Raw genomic sequence first — 20,727 nt, 5'->3', positions numbered from 1 at the left:
CATTCAATACCTCGAAAGGGCCGCACCCAAAAGTCAAAGCATCTCTGAACAGTAAATAATGTATATGAAAATTTAGATAGCCTGACCTTTCACCTGCACGTGCAATTAAAACTACAAACAGCCTAAGTTCCAAGTTAAACCTCTCAATATACTAGAAACAAGCCAACTATCCCAATTAGTTACAATAACCCACATTGTCATGCAATGGGTAACAAACAAGAAAACTCACTTAAAAAAATTAGTCATGATGATATTATTTGAATTCATCGATCCTACTTATATATTCAAGATCACCTATTCAGACTTCCAATATGGAATGGGATTGTTACACTTCCTCTAATTAGAAAGCCTAGAGGGCATAGGCCCTAGAACCTTGGGCTAAGACTGAAGCTTACAGATGCTCTCTAGGACAAGATTATGGGCAAAATCTCTTGATCAAAATTTTGACCAATTCAAATTCAGCTGACTTATTTGAATTCAAATTTTTGCCAAACTATTGGTTTTACTTTAACACTGATGCTTTCTTTGTCATTTCTTTTTCTTGTTCACCAAAATAAACAAAAAACTAAACAGTAGTGTGTTCATACCAAATAAACAAACAAATAAATAACTAGTAGATGGAATATAGCAACCAAATAAATACAAACAAATAAATATTAATGAATCGAACATTGAGTCTTACATTATTAAGCTGAAGTAGTCTTGAAGTGTGCATCTGTGAACATGCATTAGTTTTGAAATCATCTTCATCTGATTTTGAAAATGATTCTGTGAAGGCAGGAATAACACGGAGAAAAGAGAATAAGCCTCGACGGCGTCACTTCAATGAATTGCCTTCGTTAAACATTGCATGTTCTGCAACAGAATCTTCATTTTGGGATTGTGCACCGCTTGCACTCTTGGCTGGCATATCTTCTAAGTTGAGGCTAAGGCCTTCAATTGTTGCTGTTCCTCTATTTTTATTTTTTTTATAACCGATTTGGATGCATGTCAGACACATATCCCACATACCACGCGCATCTAGAGAGTAACTAAGACTCCATACAAAAGAAGTTCAGTTTAACATGGTAGAAATAAAGGTGCTTGTTCTTTATAAAACTTCTTAAAAATAGAGGTCTGAGATGAGGTGAGAAGCACTTACCACTGACCGCCAAGGGAGCAACCACAAAGTGAGGAATATTCTGAACCTTTTCATTCTCCATCTGCAGGTACACGATAGAGTCCCAGAAATAACTTATTTGTGAGCTAAAAGTTTATCTTGAAGGCAAATTGGACAAGCAACTAAAACAATGAAAGAGATGCAGTAAGGTGAGCAGTCAGTTGTAGGAGGTAAGTTTAACCTACAACGTTTTATGCTATATAAATTCATCAGATGTGTTTTAAAGATACAACACAAACAAAATTGCATGTGAGGAGAAGCAGAAGTTCAATTTCACAGAAAGTAGAATTTCAGAGACATGCCAACACAACAAAACTGATAGATTTTGCAAGCACAATAAACCCATGTATATCAGGTCGCTCTATCAAACTCAACAAGAATATACCTTCAGTTCATGCAGATTCCAACGGTTTAGACCAGTGGATCTTGAAATAGATACAAAGGGAAGGTCACTCGCTTGTACAATCAGCATACAACCATTACTGGAGCTTTCAGAACTGGTAGTTGATTCGTTTAATAATAGTATGATTTAACTTTCCTGTTTTCAACAACAAAAGGTCATATAGACAACCAGTTATGAAAATTAACGGCATAAACATGGAAACTCTTAAGATCATTACTTTATATAGACAGAGATCCACACAATGGTAGCCATTAGGAACGGATAACAAGACAGCTTCCAGTAAGGCATTTCCCTCTTTACACTGCTCAAATCATGCATAAAACCCCTAGCGATGCCTATGCAATTTCTGATATTTGAGAATGAATCCTCGGGTATTCTGAAAGAGATGTAATCAACAAGCCTTTGTTCATGTGTTTTATAAGTTGTGACAGCCTCAAAAGCTTCCTATAGAGGAAAAGAAAACTGTTAAGAGTAATTTACTTGTAGGGGCTAAACATAAATTACTAGGCAGGCATCACCAAGGCACAATTATGATAAAATCTAATCTCGTACCATATCACAAATTGAACATATGGACATGCCCCTGTCATTCGAAAACTATTCATCATCACACAAAAAAAGGGTATTGGACCAAAAGTTTCTTCTCAGATAGCATAAACAAGCAGTTACACAATTTCAACGAATTTGCACTCTTATTAGTTATTAGTGTTTGTGCAGAGAACATATGAAAGACTCATAAAACATACCGAGAAACCATCATAAAAAATGAACTAGAGATCTAAATTAGCAACCAATCCAAATATGGTTCCCCTTTCTCCAAGTTAATATCCTGTCCTTCAGAGAAAATGTTCCAGTTATGAGATTCTCCTGTATTAAGTGGTGGTCAACTAAAATGTGCTTGAAGCTGCTACAATTGTAATAATAAATAAGCCGTATCATCACGCTCTATATTAATGGTTTAAATTTACAAATCGTCACGCCAATCAACATCTCATAAACATAAATGGCAAAATGGGTGGATTGGGGTCCACACCAATTGAAGATATGAGCCCCACTCCCATTGTGAGTAAACGGTAGAAAATAAAGCGTCTGTAATCTTATTCAAAATTTGATTGATAGCCACCCCTTCCAGCACAAAAGGTGATAGAGATCTAGTTCTTTAGACCATCCACTTACGATGATATCAACGCAACTAAGATGATTTGATTGGTCAACTAAGAAGGTATATTTTTTTATTTATTTTTTAAATTTTTTTAACAATGCACCAACTCATAGTCATAGCTATTATTTAAATTTTTTATTTTTTATCAGCAACGCATGGCTAATAAATTCCATGATGACAAGAAAACGAAAACTATTTCAAACATACAAAAGAGGAATTACAAAGAAAACTTGTATTAAGTTCCACGAATTTCAAAGAAAAACAGATATTCAATTTATCATGCAACCTAGCATGTATCAAATTTGAAAGACAACCTTATGTGCTGAAGGACATACCTGGTAGTATGATACTGATGTAGGAAAACTTAAGGACGCAGATTTTGGTGAAGATGCAACTAGAAACAGTCACAACAAATCCTCAAAAAGTATCTTCTTGGAAATTGTAGTAAAGGGCACTTCGAAGGCCTGCTTGAAACTGCCAATGTGGAGTGATGATATAAGGCATTAATAACTAGAAACAAGCCACATGACCATTCAGTTAAGTTTTCTCAGAGTAAAAGAAAGAAAGAAAAAAATCCTAATTTTTTAAGAAAGACTAGAGAACGAACTCTTCTAAATGTGTATCCATTTTGGACACTCAACACTTGGGTAAGCGTATGGGATATGTGTTCAATTAAGAAGCATGGACACTTCTGCACAGGAAGCGTGTCATGTCCAACATCCGTGTCCGACACCGACACTCTTCAGACACTTCTTCAAAGTGTCTTAATTAAAAAAACAAATCCATGACAGTGGACACTTCACCAAAACTTCGTGGATACTTCAGCGACACTTTTTGAACCCTCCAAATACCTCCTATGTGATGAATTTTTTTCAATAACAATGTCCTACATTCTTAAAAAAACACAACTTATGCATTCTAAATATGTTTGGAAATATTTATAAAATGAATACATCATGTGTATTACAATGTTCTATAATTTGTTTTGTATTCTTTAGAATGTAATTATTACTGAATGATATATTGACTTTTAAGTTATGAACTATATAGTTTTTTAATGTGATTAGTGTCATGTTATATATTTTCCATTATCTTTGAATAAAATATTCATATATATATTTATGATATATAATATATTTTTCAAAAATAAAATTTTAACGTATCCCAAACGCGTGGTGTCCTACAATTTTTGGAAACCGACGTGTAGGCATGCCCGTGTCTATGATACTTAGGTGTCCATTGTGTGTAATTGGACATTTACCCAAAAAATGTCTTGTAATTCTAGTTTGCCATATAATTATGCATGAAGCTTCCATGTAATGCGTGGAATGCTCTATGTCACCTTGAAATCACGATTCCAACTTAGTACATTAAAAAAAAACAAAAAGAATATTAAGAAACATGAATATTTTGTGGTGTCCCTACATGAATAGAAATGGAAATTAGATAAATCGAATGCTTCGACACATATCCGTACAACCGTATCAAAGTCCATGTAACATAAATGAGCAACAATTACTTCAACATTGTGTTCTCCATTGAATATTACTCTTTATTTTAATGTTTGATGGAAGAAAGAGTGAAGATCAATATTTAAAAAAAGAATCTAAATCTTCCCTTTCGTCAGAAGCCTTAGAAATAAATTGCCATTATTTCTTACAAAGTTTCTATTGAGACTAAGTGAAGATCATGTATGCCAAAAAAAATGTGAATGGGAGAAAGGAATACCAAGATTCCATTTGCTGAAATTCTTTAGCTAGTGTCCTTTGCAAGTATCTAATGTCCAAAAATCCCCCAAATTGAACTAATTCTTGGACTCTTTTCATAGTTTCCCTGAAGAATCAAGCAAAACAAAATTAATTACTGATCAATCATCAAAGTGCATGCATAATGAGAAGAAGAAAATAATTGAAAGGCGTACCTTGGAATGAGGCCAAGCCATGAATATTTACAAATTAAGAAAAATAATCAAAGGCACTAAATCTATGCCTTCATTGAGAGAGAGAGAGAGAGAGAGAGAGAGAGAGAGAGAGAGAGAAGCATAATTCTTACAGTTTTATCCCTCAACACATTGAAGGCATCCTTATGACACCACACTCTACTGCGCTTTCTAGGTTCCTTTTGTGATTCCCGACGAACAATTTCCTTACCCATGTCTCTAAGCACTTAGTGCATTATCAGCTTGTTGTTATCTTTATTAACTTCTATGAGACCTCTATGAGTGAGATTTTGAATACCAATTGTTATGGAGAAATCACATTCCTCTAGTATTTTAATTGAGTAATCTTTGTCCTTTCCAACAAAGAAACTGTCACGAGCCCAACCCGCCCCCATAGGTCTAGGATCGTAACCGGCCAGTAATCTGTGATTACTAAAGGCCTAACTGACAAAGCAAACAAAAGGGTGCTAGCGGAAGCTATTATGTAAAAACAAAACGTCCATTGAGCTGTGCATTCAGATGACATTGCTATGCATATATATATACACACATATATACACGCATAAGTACAACAGCCATTACACGTTCGTCAGAAAAATATAAGGAAAATGGGAGAAATATACTCCTATGACAACAGTTAACATTAAAAACCACATGACCAAACACATGAATGCATAACAAAAGGGTGGACATCGGCTTGGTTCAAACTTAAGTAGGTGGGGAACCTCGCGATGAGGCTCAATAGTTGGCTTGGCAAAACTCAAGTAAGACCGATGCTATTACGTATTTTCCTGAGCTGGATCACCTACAAGGCATGCCAAAATGTGAGCTAGACCCAGTGAATAACAACTGAGTGAGGAGATTATGAATGACAATTATAATGTAAAATAACACACAAACTAAACAAGCTTATTCAATATTTAAAAAGCATAACATTTCACATGGTGTGTGCCAAAAGCAGCAAATACAGGCGGTCTAGAAAGGACGAACAGACGGTCATGGGGACCAGACAGACGGTTAAGAAGACCGAACAGGCGGTCATAAGATCGAAAATCAGGTTTGATAGTCAACCTCACATTAAACAGGAGTTCTGAAAGATGGAACTAAGGGATCTATAGCAATCCCAGTTTTCCCATTATTGTTTAATTGTATTCTGGACTCGGTTCCGTGGATTTGTTGTTGTCTTATTCTCGTTTTTGTCCTTTACTCTTTGTATATGAGTCTTAGGTCGTGTTGGGCAGGTTTGAAACAGGTTGGTTGTGTTTGGAAACCAATGGTTGATGTCCAGATTTTGGGCTTAACGCTCGAGCGGACCTGTTTGTATATCAATTCGAAAAACAGCTTTTTGGATCACTTTTTCGGGCCATTCTCTCTCTCTAACTTTTCGAAACTTATGCATGATTATACTAGGTTTATCTCATTATGTAAGATACATGTACATCAATTAGATGGTGACTAATCATTGATGAATGCACCTATATATACAATGTATAGAAGACTAATGCTAATACATTGAATGTGATGGATTTATTATGAATGAATCTTAGAGATGCATTTTTTATCTATTATGAATATGTAAGATACATTAATCTATCTAATGAATTCATTAATATAGAAGATGCATTATGTATCATGAATGTATGAGATACATTAATCAATTTAATGAAGTTCATTGAATGAATAACTTGAGAGTTTCTCTCTCTAGACTACATCTTCTCTCTATAAATACATCTAGTTCTAGTGATCTTCTACCCTAGTTCCTTTGTATAGAGTGTGGAGCTTCCCTTAATCTTCGTTTTGATCCGAAAAAATTGTGGATTGGAGCACATCCGAGTTTCTTCATCATCTTCTTTGAGTCTCTTCATTTGAGGTAGGGATAACTACTCATTTTTATGATCTTTGACATAAACTTTTGGTCATTTTGATTTAATGTTGGAGTTGAGCAATTTTGGGTGTTAGGGTTTCAAGATGTAAAAGAGGGGTTTTGTTATTATGACTCATTCATGTGTATTTTGGGTCTTAAAATGATGGTATTGATGATTAGTAATGATATTTGAGCCTTTGGGTCAATATTGGAAAAGGGAGGAGAAAAGCCCTAATTTTTAATTTATTAATTTATATAATAAATTTTGGAAAGATATGGAAATATGAAATTGAGTTGGAAATAATGAAATTGGGTAGTTATGAGATGAAATGGTGTAGTTGGATTGTTTACACTCACCTTTGAAATTATTGATAAATTATCTAGTTAATGCATTTATTATCTGTTTAGAAATAATTGCTTTGGGCTATCGGTGGAGGATAGTCTTGATTGTTGTAGACACTACATGATGATTAGGTGAAATAAAACTAATCAGTTGAATATGTCATTGAATATGACGGTTGGAATAATACATCGAATTTGTGTATTGATTGATCGTGTATGTGATAATTGTTTATATACATTGTATTGTGTGGGAGGAGATAGGGGATGTACTCCACGGTTTGGGAGGAGATAGGGGATGGACTCCTAAACTGAATTTTATTTGGGAGGAGATAGGGGATGTACTCCACGGTTTGGGAGGAGATAAGGGATGGACTCCTAAACCGGTTTTATTTGGGAGGAGATAGGGGATGGACTCCATTGATACAGCAAATCTGTGTATCATTTATGAAGTATGAAGTGTTTTAATATGAGTTGTTATCTCATGTGAATTGTGAAGTATGGAAGTGTTTTATTATGAGTTATAATCTCATTTAAATTGTTAATATTGGAAAGGATCATGGACATACTTGTCATGGATTTGGATTGTGTTGTATGTTGGTTTATATGAGTTAAACATTTATCAAATGCTGATGTTTTAGTTATTGCTCATATTATGTTTAGCATATCTCTACTGGGCATTGGCTCACCCTATATGAGACATCATTTTTCAGGTCCAGGTGATATGCCACCTCCAAGGATGTAGCTTGGGAGGTTATAGAAGCTGAAGGCTTCTTTTTTGTGATTATTTTGTGTGTTACATGTAAATCAAGCCAAGGGCTTATTTTGTGTTCTGAGTTAGTACTCTCTGTTTTGTAACCAAGTGTTGGCTTGGAAAGTTGTAAGCCCGTAGGGAATTTACTTTTGATGTCAACATGTAATACTTTTATAATGAATACTCTAATAAATAGAAATATGCTTTATCCTTTTTTGTCTATGCGTGTCAAGAATGTGGGTTTATATTGTATTATTTTGAGGGCGTTACAACTTGGTATCAGAGCGTACTGGGTTTGAATACTTTGGATACGTGGGAAGTGATTAGTATCACAATGGGTTTGTCTCGCTTGTTAGAGACTTAGATGTATGATGTTATATGCTTATGTGATAACATGTTTACGTGACTACTTGGGTATGGGATTTAGTTTCTAGGATGTTGATTGGATCCTTGGGTTTCTATGAGTCTTGTTGGAAAAGCACTTGATCAATGTTGTTTCTAACCGGAACTCTAGCAACGCCACGGGACTGTCATTATCTGGAAATGAAATTCGTAAGTGCTTATGTGATTATGTGCTTACGTGGAATGAATTATTGTTGTCCAAGTATTAGAACGCGAGTGAAATAGCTTCGGTTTTTATAGATACGGGTGCATCTCATTCCTTTATATCTGCTGCATTTGCATCTGTTTTGGGTTTAGAGTTGGTGCAGTTAGCATCTCCTATTTGTGTTGTGTCACCTGTTAGGGGTGAGTTGATTTTGAAACAAGGTTGTAGAGGGTGCGATATAGAGGTAGCTGATCGCCGACTTTCATTTTCTTTTGTAGTTATGGCAATGTCGGGTTTTGATGTAATTTTGGGTATGGGCTGATTATCGTCATACCAGACTGTTATTGATTGTTACCGCCAGAGGGTCACAGTATGTACCTTGAGTGGGGATTGTTTTCATTTCTTGAGGAATCGGGTTGGTAGTGTTTTGCCACCGGTGTATGATCCGCGAGGGCAGAGTGAGCTTAGTGGTCTTTTCGCTAGCCTTATGAGTAGTGAGCGTGATGAGATCCAGATTGAGTTGCCGAGAGTGGTTTGTGAGTACTCGGACGTCTTTTCCGAGGATCTTGTTAGTTTTCCACCCCATCGAGAGATCAAGTTTTTCATTGACTTAGTGCCTGGCATGACACCGATTTCCATGGCAGCTTACCGTTTTGCCCCAGCCGAGTTGAGTGAGTTAAAGATTCAACTCCAAAAGTTGCTAAATAAGGGCTTTATTCATCCTAGTGTTTCGCCGTGGGGAGCACCGGCCCTCTTTGCTAAAAAGAAAGATGGGGCTTTGAGACTTTGTATTGATTACCGAAAATTGAATCAGGCTACGGTTAAGAACAAGTACCTTATGCTCCGTATAGATGATCTATTTGACCGGTTGAAAGGGTCTCATTGTTTCTCTAAGATAGACTTGAGATCAGGTTACCATCAGTTGAGGGTCAGGGAGGAGGATATTCCAAAGACGGCATTCCGTACGCGGTATGGCCACTATGAGTTTCTGGTGATGCCTTTTGGGCTCACCAATGCACCGGCAGTGTTTATGGATTTGATGAACCGGATATTCCGAGAATTCTTAGATCGTTTTGTAATCGTTTTCGCGGACGACATTCTGATTTATTCACCTTCTGAGGAGCAGCACGAGAAACACTTGAGAGTGGTGCTTGAGTTGCTTAGAGCCTATAAGCTATATGCTAAGTTTGGGAAGTGTGAGTTCTGGTTAGGAGAGGTCAAGTTCTTAGGCCATGTAGTCTCCGGGAAAGGGGTGTCTGTTGATACATCCAAGATTAAGGCAGTGCAGGATTGGACACAACCTAAGAGCATTTTTGAGATCCACAGTTTTCTAGGATTAGCTGGGTATTACCACCGGTTTGTGAAGGATTTCTCCAGGCTAGCTTCACCTTTGACTAGATTGACACGGAAAGGGGTCAAATTTGTATGGAGTGAGACTTGTGAAAAGTCGTTCCAAGAGTTGAAAGTTAGACTTGCCACCGCTCCGGTTTTGATTATTCTAGAGAGAGGTTTGGGTTATGCAGTGTATTGTGATGCCTCACGAGAGGGTTTGGGTTGTGTGTTGATGCAAGAAGGGAAAGTGGTAGCCTATGGCTCATGTCAGTTGAAAATACACGAGAAGAATTACCCTACACATGACCTAGAGTTAGCGGCTGTGATTTTTGCCTTGAAGATTTGAAGGCACTATCTGTATGGTGAGAGATTTGAGATGTTCTCAGATCACAAGAGTCTGAAGTACCTGTTTACACAAAAAGACTTGAACTTGAGGCATAGGAGGTGGATGGAGTTTATCGAGGATTACGATTTAGAGTTGCATTACCATCCGGGGAAGGCCAATGTTGTGGCCGACGCCCTTAGCAGAAAATCCATTAGTGATGTAGCTTGTATAGCCATCCGGGAGTAGGAGATGTTGGGTGCACTTGGCGAGTTTGATTTGCTTCTGGGCGAATCTGTTGAGGCTGTGGCCTTGTTTTCTATTGTTGCGCAACCTACACTTGTGAGTCGCGTGTTAGAGGCACAGAGAGGTGACTTTGAGGTAGAATCCCTCCGAGAGAAGATCTCCAGTGGAAAGGTTGAGAAGGGTTTGACTGTGTATCCCGACCTGAGTGTGAGATACCGAGACCGTCTGTTTGTGCCGGAGTCTTGCCAAGAGGAAGTACTCCGAGAATTTCACCATTCACGCCTTGCGGTGCATCCGGGAGGCACCAAGATGTATTGTGATTTGGGTCACCAGTTTTGGTGGTGGGGTATGAAGAAGGATGCGGCAGTTTTCGTGTCTAAGTGCCTTACTTGTCAGCAAGTGAAGGCCGAACATCAGAGGCCAGTGGGTTTGTTGCAACCCTTGCCTATTGCCAAGTGGAAATGGGAGCATGTCACTATGGACTTCGTTGTAGGTCTTCTGAGGACTCAGCGGGGTAGTGATGCTATTTGGGTGGTTGTAGACCGGTTGACTAAGTCGGCGCACTTCATTCCTATGCGCGTGAGAGATTCAGTCGATCATCTTGCCGACTTGTATATTCGGGACATAGTGAGGTTGCACGGAGTCCCAGTGTCGATCGTCTCAGATAGAGATCCTCATTTTACTGCTAGGTTGTGGCAGAGTTTGCAGAGTGCCTTGGAGACTAAGTTGACTTTTAGTACGGCCTATCATCCTCAGACTGACGGGCAGTCCGAGCGTACTATTCAAATCATCGAGGTTATGCTTCGAAGTTGTATTCTTGACTTTAGTGGGTCGTGGGAGAGGCACTTGCCCTTGGTGGAGTTTGCCTACAACAACAGTTACCAATCGAGTATCGATATGGCACCGTTTGAGGCCTTATATGGCCGACCGTATAGGTCTCCAGTATGTTTGGCCGAGGTGGGTGATGCACCTTTGTTGGGCCCGAAGTTGGTGAGGGAAACGACGGAGAAAGTTAAGCTTATCTGTAAGAGGCTTGTTACAGCCTAGAGTCGCCAAAAGAGTTATGCCGACCGTAAGAGGAGGCCTTTGGCATTTGAGGTGGGTGATCATGTCTTCTTGAAAATATCACCTAGGCGGGGTTTGATGAGGTTTGGGAAGAGTGGGAAGTTGTCTCCTCGGTTTATTGGTCCCTTTGAGATCCTTGAGAGGATTGGGGAGGTTGCATATCATTTAGCTTTACCGCCATAGTTGTCCAAGGTGCATGACGTGTTTCATGTTAGTATGCTTCGAAAGTACGAGCCGGATCCATCGCATGTATTGGATTGGACCAACTTAGAGGTAGATGAGGATGCCTCGTATGAGGAGAGACCGGTTCGGGTCTTGGATAGGCGAGATCAAGTCTTGCGAGGCAAGACGATACCCTTGGTAAAAGTTTTGTGGAAGCATCACGAAGTGGAAGAAGCCACTTGGGAACGTGAGTTAGAAGTCCGTGGGAAATGCCCGGACTTGTTTGTTAATGATTAACCATGTATTGGGAATTTTGTTTGTGAATGGATTCTGGAAACATTATATATGTTTTAGATTGTGAAAATGTTATAGCCATTGAATATGGTCCGGAAATGGAAGTTTATTTTAACATTGCATATGTTAATTCTGTTTTAGAAATGCAAATACATTGTTGGCATTGAATATGTAATTGAACTGTGGAAAACTTGTGTTGAAATTTGTGAATTTCAAGGGAATGCATGTTGATAACACATGTTGTAACATATGTTGTAATTTGCCTCATGAAAAGAGATGGAACGACCGATAATGAGTCAAGTCGATAAATATTGAATTGTAATATCGTTGAGAATTGAGAAATCATATTTTTGAAACTTATTTATCTAATTTCGGGGACAAAATTCTTTAAGGGGGGGAGGTTATAGCAATCCCAGTTTTCCCTTCATTGTTTAATTGTATTCCGGACTCGGTTCCGTGGATTTGTTGTTGTCTTATTCCCGTTTCTGTCATTTACTCTTTGTATATGAGTCTTAGGTCGTGTTGGGCAGGTTTGAAACAGGTTGGTTTTGTTTGGAAACCAATGGTTGATGTCCAGATTTTGGGCTTAACGCTCGAGCGGACCTGTTTGTATATCAATCCGAAAAACAGTTTTTTGGATCACTTTTTCGGGCCATTCTCTCTCTCTAACTTTTCGAAACTTATGCATGATTATACTAGATTTATCTCATTATGTAAGATACATGTACATCAATTAGATGGTGACTAATCATTGATGACTGCACCTATATATACAATGTATAGAAGACTAATGCTAATACATTGAATGTGATGGATTTATTATGAATGAATCTTAGAGATGCATTATTTATCTATTATGAATATGTAAGATATATTAATCTATCTAATGAATTCATTAATATAGAAGATGCATTATGTATCATGAATGTATGAGATACATTAATCAATTTAATGAAGTTCATTGAATGAATAACTTGAGAGTTTCTCTCTCTAGACTACATCTTCTCTCTATAAATACATCTAGTTCTAGTGATCTTCTACCCTAGTTCCTTTGTATTAAGTGTGGAGCTTCCCTTGATCTTCGTTTTGATCTGAAAAAATTGTGGGTTGGAGCACATCCGAGTTTCTTCTTCATCTTCTTTGAGTCTCTTCATTTGAGGTAGGGATAACTACTCATTTTTATGATCTTTGACATAAACTTTTGGTCATTTTGATTTAATGTTGGAGTTGAGCAATTTTGGGTGTTAGGGTTTCAAGATATAAAAGAGGGGTTTTGTTATTATGACTCATTCATGTGTATTTTGGGTCTTAAAATGATGGTATTGATGATTAGTAATGATATTTGAGCCTTTGGGTCAATATTGGAAAAGGGAGGAGAAAAGCCCTACTTTTTAATTTATTAATTTATATAATAAATTTTGGAAAGATATGGAAATATGAAATTGAGTTGGAAATAATGAAATTGGGTAGTTATGAGATGAAATGGTGTAGTTGGATTGTTTAATCACTCACCTTTGAAATTATTGATAAATTATCTATTTAATGCATTTATTTTTAGTTTAGAAATAATTGCTTTGGGCTATCGGTGGAGGATAGTCTTGATTGTTATAGACACTGCATGATGATTAGGTGAAATAAAACTAATCAGTTGAATATGTCATTGAATATGACGGTTGGAATAATACATCGAATTTGTGTATTGATTGATCGTGTATGTGATAATTGTTTATATACATTGTATTATGTGGGAGGAGATAGGGGATGTACTCCACGGTTTGGGAGGAGATAAGGGATGGACTCCTAAACCGGATTTTATTTGGGAGGAGATAGGGGATGGACTCCATTGATACAGCAAATCTGTGTATCATTTATGAAGTATGAAGTGTTTTAATATGAGTTGTTATCTCATGTGAATTGTGAAGTATGGAAGTGTTTTATTATGAGTTATAATCTCATTTAAATTGTTAATATTGGAAAGGATCATGGACATACTTGTCATGGATTTGGATTGTGTTGTATGTTGGTTTATATGAGTTAAACATTTATCAAATGCTAATATTTTAGTTATTGCTCATATTATGTTTAGCATATCTCTACTGGGCGTTGGCTCACCCTATATGGGACATCATTTTTCAGGTCCAGGTGATATGCCGCCTCCAAGGATGTAGCTTGGGAGGTTGTAGAAGCTGAAGGCTTCTTTTTTGTGATTATTTTGTGTGTTACATGTAAATCAAGCCAAGGGCTTATTTTGTGTTTTGAGTTAGTACTCTCTTTTTTGTAACCAAGTGTTGGCTTGGAAAGTTGTAAGCCCGTAGGGCATTTACTTTTGATGTCAACATGTAATACTTTTGTAATGAATACTCTAATAAATAGAAATATGCTTTATCCACTTATGTCTATGCGTGTCAAGAATGTGGGTTTATATTGTGTTATTTTGAGGGCGTTACAGGATCTATAAGTGTTAATGGTACCAAATGGCAAACACTGAGAATCATGGTAAAATCATCTTTCATTATCATAGGAATCCTTCAAGATAAATATAAGTTCGAAGCAGAATAAGATAATCAAGATTAAACATATTTACACAGCAGTGTTACTCACAGTCCGTTTCGTGTTGCAGACGGCTGGAATGAGGTGGTTGACCTACACAAACAGATATAAGCATAGAACACTTAATTTCCACAGAACTAGCTAATTAGTTTCATTGCTTAAGCGTTCGTTGGTTTAAAAGTCGGTCACCCTTGTTAGATGCTTTTACATTGCAAATGAACACTAATTATAGATGTAAATTATGGTGACAAAGGCTCGAGAATGGGGAAAATAACACAGAAAAATGAAACCGAGGCTGCAAAGCTGCCGCACGTGCAGGACCCCCTCCGCACGTGCGCCCTTACGTGCTTTTATTACAGAATGCATCATCCTCCACCCCTGTTTTCCGCACTTGCGGGCCTACCCGCCGCACGTGCGCCGATGCTCTCCCGCACGTGTAGGCTCCCCAGCCGCACGTGCGGTTCTGGGTGCTCCAAAACCGAGTTTCAGCTCTGTTTTTGGGGTTCCAAACTCCACAAAATAAAACTCAAAATTGCTCAAATTAAAGACCAAAATTTAACAATCATGATACACAAACAATTTTCATGTTCCACTCAAAAGTAGACCTTTAAATTCAACCTCAAGCTCAAAAATTTCATCAACAGCTTCAAAATTAGGTGAAGCTTAATGATTCACCAAAATTATAGAAACCTAACTTAAGGTCAAGCAAGATCAAATAGATGAGCTCTAATTTCTTCAAAATTTGGAGACTTCTTCTTGTTAGGGTTTTTAATTTAATTAACTACCCTAGCTTTCAAGCTTCCCATTTGTTTCTCATACCCCATGAGTTCAAGGTGAAAATTAGCCTTATGCAAGAGATTAGAAAGAAATGGTACCTCAAGGAGCTAAGTTAACCAATTTGCTCAAGATCTCCTTCACCTCTTTCACTTCTCTTCTTTCTCTCTAGAAAACTCTCACACTCTCTTATCTCTCCCTCTTTTTGTCCAACACCAATACATATATAAATATAAATAAACAAAACAAAGATGTAAGCATCCATACCAAACTATGGAATATTGACTTCATTAACTTAGTTAATTCTATTAAATTAGAAATACACCTACAAAATGCTAACTAAACTCTTCCTTTCTAATCATGGAAAATTAGGCTCTAAGCACTTGGTCCACTAGTTAATTCATAACCTTACCATTTAACGAATCAAACAAGTCTTTTTCATAAGGAACGTATCTAATAGCAACCATGATGCACATAAATAAGCATATAGGGTGTAGATAAAGACACAATTAATATTAACCATAAAAATAACAAGGAAGTAAGAGGCAGGTGTTACAGAAACAAGCAATATCAAGGAATAAATTTTTCTCATGATCATCTAAAGAATCATAACTTATTTTAAGCACATTATGAATTTTCTCAGGAAAATGTGTTCTTAATTTTGCTAATGCACTTTCTCTCCACATCAATAGTTTCACCAGACAGAGAAGAGCCCAAGACTTCCAGAGCTAGCGGAAGGCCACCACAGTGATGTATTACCCTTTTTGAGTGCTCCATGTAAGCTTCAATAGGTTTGTCTTGTCCAAAGGCATGCTGGCTAAAGAGACAAAGTGCTTCATCATCATTCAATTCCTTAACCACATACGACTTGTACACTTCATCAGCCTTTAGCAATTGCACATGTCTAGTAGTTATCATAATCTTACTTCCTGGATGAAGCCAATCTCGCATCCCCAATAATGCATTTACTTGGTCCAAATCATCAACATCATCAAGAACAACTAGAACTCTTTTAAAGCACATAGCATCTTTAATCTTATTGACTCCCTCAGCAACACAGTATATTCTTTCCTTATTCCACTTCAGAATATCTGAAACAAGTTGTCTCTACAAACAAACCAAACCATTAGGTTGTTTTGCAGTTTCTCTAATATTTGCAGGAAAACTGCTACCTTCCAATTTGTCGAAGTTTTGGTTATAAACAATTTTTGCAATGGTTATAAACAAGTTTTGGTTGTAAACAATTTTCATGTTCCACTGTAATCATTAAGACTTATACAAAAATACTCTAATGAACGTGTGGGGGGCAATAAATGTAGAAGGGAAAAAATCCAGTTGAGAAAAAGCAATCTAGGATACTCAGGATCTCATGAATATGACAATAAAATAGTACAATTTGAAATTGGGCAAGAAAGTAAAAATGAGAGTGAAAATTGGGCATTACATTACCTAGCAAAAATTTAAAATAGCATTTGGATCAAATAGCTTTTCTTTTCGCAACCTACAAGTAATCTATTCAACTCCTCTCTCTAATTGTTCCCCTAATCTGTATCAAATAGCATTTGGATTTTTCAACATGTTAATATTCTTCTCTTTCCAGAAAATGAAACGCAGAAATAAAATGAAATGCAACCTTAAAAAAGTTTCAATCCTAAAGAAACCAATTTATGCACACTATTTATCATGTACAATGACACTGCTACTTTCCATAATTGAAGTCGCTATTTGGAAGCCCATTGATTATAGATTATAACATCTTAAAATGGTTTAAATCATTACATTCTCCAGCTCCCAGCCTTGCGTAGCCTCACAAAAATATGGGAAGAAAAGAATGGAACCTAAAAGCATTCAATGACTCAAACTTATATATATCAAAATGGCATGTGAAAATGGCATCCATCAATAACCAAACTAAAGTTCCATTGCTTGTCACAATGGAATCAGTTAAATCGCATAAGAAATAAAAAAAAAGAAAGAGAATCCCGTCCAAAACCAAAAGTACCAACTCTGCCTAGCGGGTGTTACATGTGTGTGCACAAGATACAATATGGTCTAAAGGGTTGGTGAAGGAGCCACTGGTCAATAGTACTCCCCAAAATATGGTTTAACTGTTGTTTCCATTACATTACCTAGCAAAAATTTAAAATAAAAAAATCCTCAAGCATTCTGGTAGAATTATCAATAAACTATCATGTCTTGAGGGGTATTCTAAATATTAACTTTGACTTTCCCTAACAAATTAGTCATATAATAGAACCAGAAAATGTAAGTTTTTATTTTTATTTTTAATACACAGCAACACAAGAACCCAAACTACACCTAGTGGAGCCACCAAAAGCTTGCATGAACTAGTTATCTAGTGAAAAAGCCTAAGGTCAAAAAGCTAAGTGACAGAAAAAAAAAAACTAATAACGCCTATGACGCAATAATCTATTCAATTTGCTTGTAATTTCTTGAAGCGCCTATGACGCAATGCTAAATTCAAGGTATCATCTAGCAAATGTCACAAGGACAAATGCATATACAGTAATCTAATAGGCTTATGGGGGTTGAGTGGCACAAAATCATAAACTAATAGTAACACAAATATGATGCTTCATCCAAGAATAAAAATGTTTCATGTAACTAAAATCAAGATGAGACCTTTGTTTAAATTAAGCAAAGTATCCATTTGCTAATTTCAGAATAACTAATTTATTTAAGTTATTTTTCTCACAAACTCTAACTTACAAGTTACAATAAATGTTCTGGCACAGAATTGAAAAAGTAAAATAATAATGATATCTTCATGTTTTCCCATAAATTTCTTTTGATACTATGACGTGAGGTTTGACAAAGGATTTTTTTAGTAATCTCCGCCTCCTCCCAAAAAAAAAAAAAGACTATTTCAACTCATACCAAATCAGGCCAATTGGAACAAGAAATAGTTTTAGAGTTCAACTTTTTTTAAATCACAGAATCATCCAGTCTAATCTATGTGATCATCCAATCTACCACGGACTTGTAACTTGTAAGAGAAAACGTAATTTTCACAACAGGTATAGAGAAGTCTGACCCTAGTTCTATCACCATGCAAAATTGGGTACTACAATCATACCCCATAGTTCAACTAAAGGCATAAAAATCTAGATTAGTTGTCATATAGTTCACATTCAGTTTAGTGCTACAAGCAAATCATTTGGGATATGAAGTTTATGTAACAGAGTGTTGTTGTGTTGTTATATAGGCATTTGTGATAGGGCATGACTGGGGTGCTCAAGTTGCTTGGTACCTTTGCTTATTCAGACCAAAGAGAGTCAAAGCTCTTGTTAACTTCAGTGTTCCTTATAGACCAAATTCCCCTATGAAACCAACTGAATTCTTCACCAAAAAATTTGGAGATGGGTTCTACATTTCTCAATTTCAGGTAACAATCAGTCTGAGAATTTTTCTTCTCATATTATTTAGATCTTTTTCTTAAAACCAGCAGGATCCAGCAGGATCCAGCTGTATATGTTTGCACAAAATCAACACAATATGACTCAGAATATATAAAACCTGAGTTGTATTGTTTTCTCTCTCAAGAAATTAGTAATAAAATCTAGTTCTTCATTTTTCTATCTTTCTTATTCTTCTCTGCTTCCTGGTTTTCTATCAGTAAAAGCTGTTCTTTCACAAATTACATAAGAGATGACAAAAATTTGGATATAGAAAATACACATTCTTCATTTTCGCAGCACAGAAAAACCAATGCTTGGATCAAATACTATAGTCTTCTACAAAGCACATCTGAAATTCACCAAAATACAACAAGCTAAAATCCACACACATGCGCCAATCTAAAATGACAGAAAATAATAATAATAATTCGAATTCAGAACTGAAATCAAGCAAGTTCATCATTTTCGCAGCACACAAAATACACAATTAAGAATTGAATGGTTCAACTTGTAACTGTAGCAGATGAGGAAGGATTGATTCAAACCAAAGCTTCATCGAAAGGTGATCTATGGTTGTGACTACAGTGAGTTTACCGGCATATGCTGGCATTTCAAATTCTTCCACTGCATAAATATGTTTAGCACCAACCTGATATGAGAAAAAAAGTGAGGCAGAGAAAATGAGAGGGTGAAGTTGGGATAGAATTCTAGAAGACCATCAGACAAAGATAAATCTATTATGTCAGAATATTTTCATGCGCAAACACAGATAAAACTTAGACAACCAAAGCGGCAAATAAAGACAGAATACCACTACCAGCACCAACATCCACAACCACAACACGACCAACAAAATCAGTGCAATTCTCAATGACTGCAGCATAATAAGTTCCTGAAACAAGCATGTTTATCATGTCACTCACACATGCACCTTGTGATCTATAACTACTCAGTATAGGCATGCATTTCTTTACAATTAAGGAAAAACAAAAAATTTGACAAGATACAAAGCATTTTACCAGCAGCACAATGGCACATATGCCTTTAACAAAGAATTTTTAATTACAAAAACAGAAGGCGAACACCTACAACAAGATTAGGAAGCAACAAATCAAAGCTCAGTGATATAACCTGTCCTCACATAATCCTGTAGCATATTTTGCTGATGCAGCAATTGTCCATAGTAATGAAAATACCTTTTGGCAAAACTAATGATCAAATACAATATGAATACCTAAAAGGACTAAACCAATATTGCGTTATACTATCTTTCCTTTCCTTTTCTTTCATTATTTTTATTTTTTAAAGTTTTTTCCATCGCCAAAGTTGTCATAGTCTCGTAGAGCAAAGGTGGTTTGCAGACTTGGCACAAAATGGACAAATAATATGGAGTCAATTGTATTGATAAGAATATGTAGTCAATGATGCAACCAACAAATTGATTATAGAAATAAATATCATGAGGATGAGACCATTCATTGGAATCTTGTATGCGGTGAAAATAGACATCAATCATTTTAACAGTTTGAGAAAACCACTCAGTCATTTCAAATAGTACAAAGACACACAACACCCTAATTCAATTTCTTGACAATGCCTAAGACTCCAGTCAAAAATTGCTCCCTGAGGGTCCCTCCATTCAAGATAAAAGAAATTTTACATAACCACAGTTGAAGTAGCCAAAGGGGCAAAACTTGCAGAAGCTGTGGAAAAATCAAGAAATGGTGGAGGTCATGGATCAAATAATCTATTGCTTCTTGTGGTGAAGTAAGGAAAATAAGTTAAAAACCCAAGCACAGCATGCTCTCTTTTTCTACAAAAATATTAGAGACTGTCCCAGAGTGAAACAAAAATAGGAAAAAAATATATTAAACAAAGGCCACCTGAAATCATAACACAAGTCCTTTTTGTCATGGGGAAGCTGGTTATGACATCCGTAGAGTGGTTCGTGGGCCGTTTCGCATTTTCACCCACCTAACGCCCTTTTCGGTTAAATTTAAGGCGTTTTCGGCTCTAACTCCCAACCTACACGTGCTAATTACATTTCGCCGGTTGTCACAGGTCGTATTTGTCATGGAGAAGCTGGCTGTGACATCCATACTGTGGTTCGGCGGCTATTTCGCATTTTTGCCCCCTTAACGCCCCTTTTCGGTTAAGTTTATGGCGTTTTCGGCTCTAACTCCCAGACTCCACATGCTAATTACATTCTGTCTATTGTCACAGGCCCTATTTTCCATGGGGAAGCTGGTTGTGACATCCGTACGGTGGTTCAGAGGCTCTTTTGCATTTTCGCCCCCTTAACACCCTTTTTCGGTTAAGTTTATGGCGTTTTTGACTCTAACTCCCAACCTACACGTGCTAATTACATTATGTCTGTTGTCAAAGGTCCTATTTGT

General features: G+C 36.7%; 1 pseudogene; it reads right to left on the bottom strand.

Annotated features, from left to right (window-relative positions):
* Positions 1-15,427: 15,427 nt before the first annotated feature.
* On the bottom strand, positions 15,428-19,245 carry LOC145812835 (disease resistance protein RPV1-like; annotated as a pseudogene).
* Between the last annotated feature and the right edge of the window lie 1,482 nt (positions 19,246-20,727).

The sequence above is a fragment of the Camellia sinensis genome, chromosome 2 (assembly GCF_055761805.1).
Source record: "Camellia sinensis isolate YWXY chromosome 2, ASM5576180v1, whole genome shotgun sequence".
NCBI classification, from domain to species: Eukaryota; Viridiplantae; Streptophyta; class Magnoliopsida; order Ericales; family Theaceae; genus Camellia; species Camellia sinensis.
This window is presented reverse-complemented; position numbering and strand designations above follow the sequence as displayed.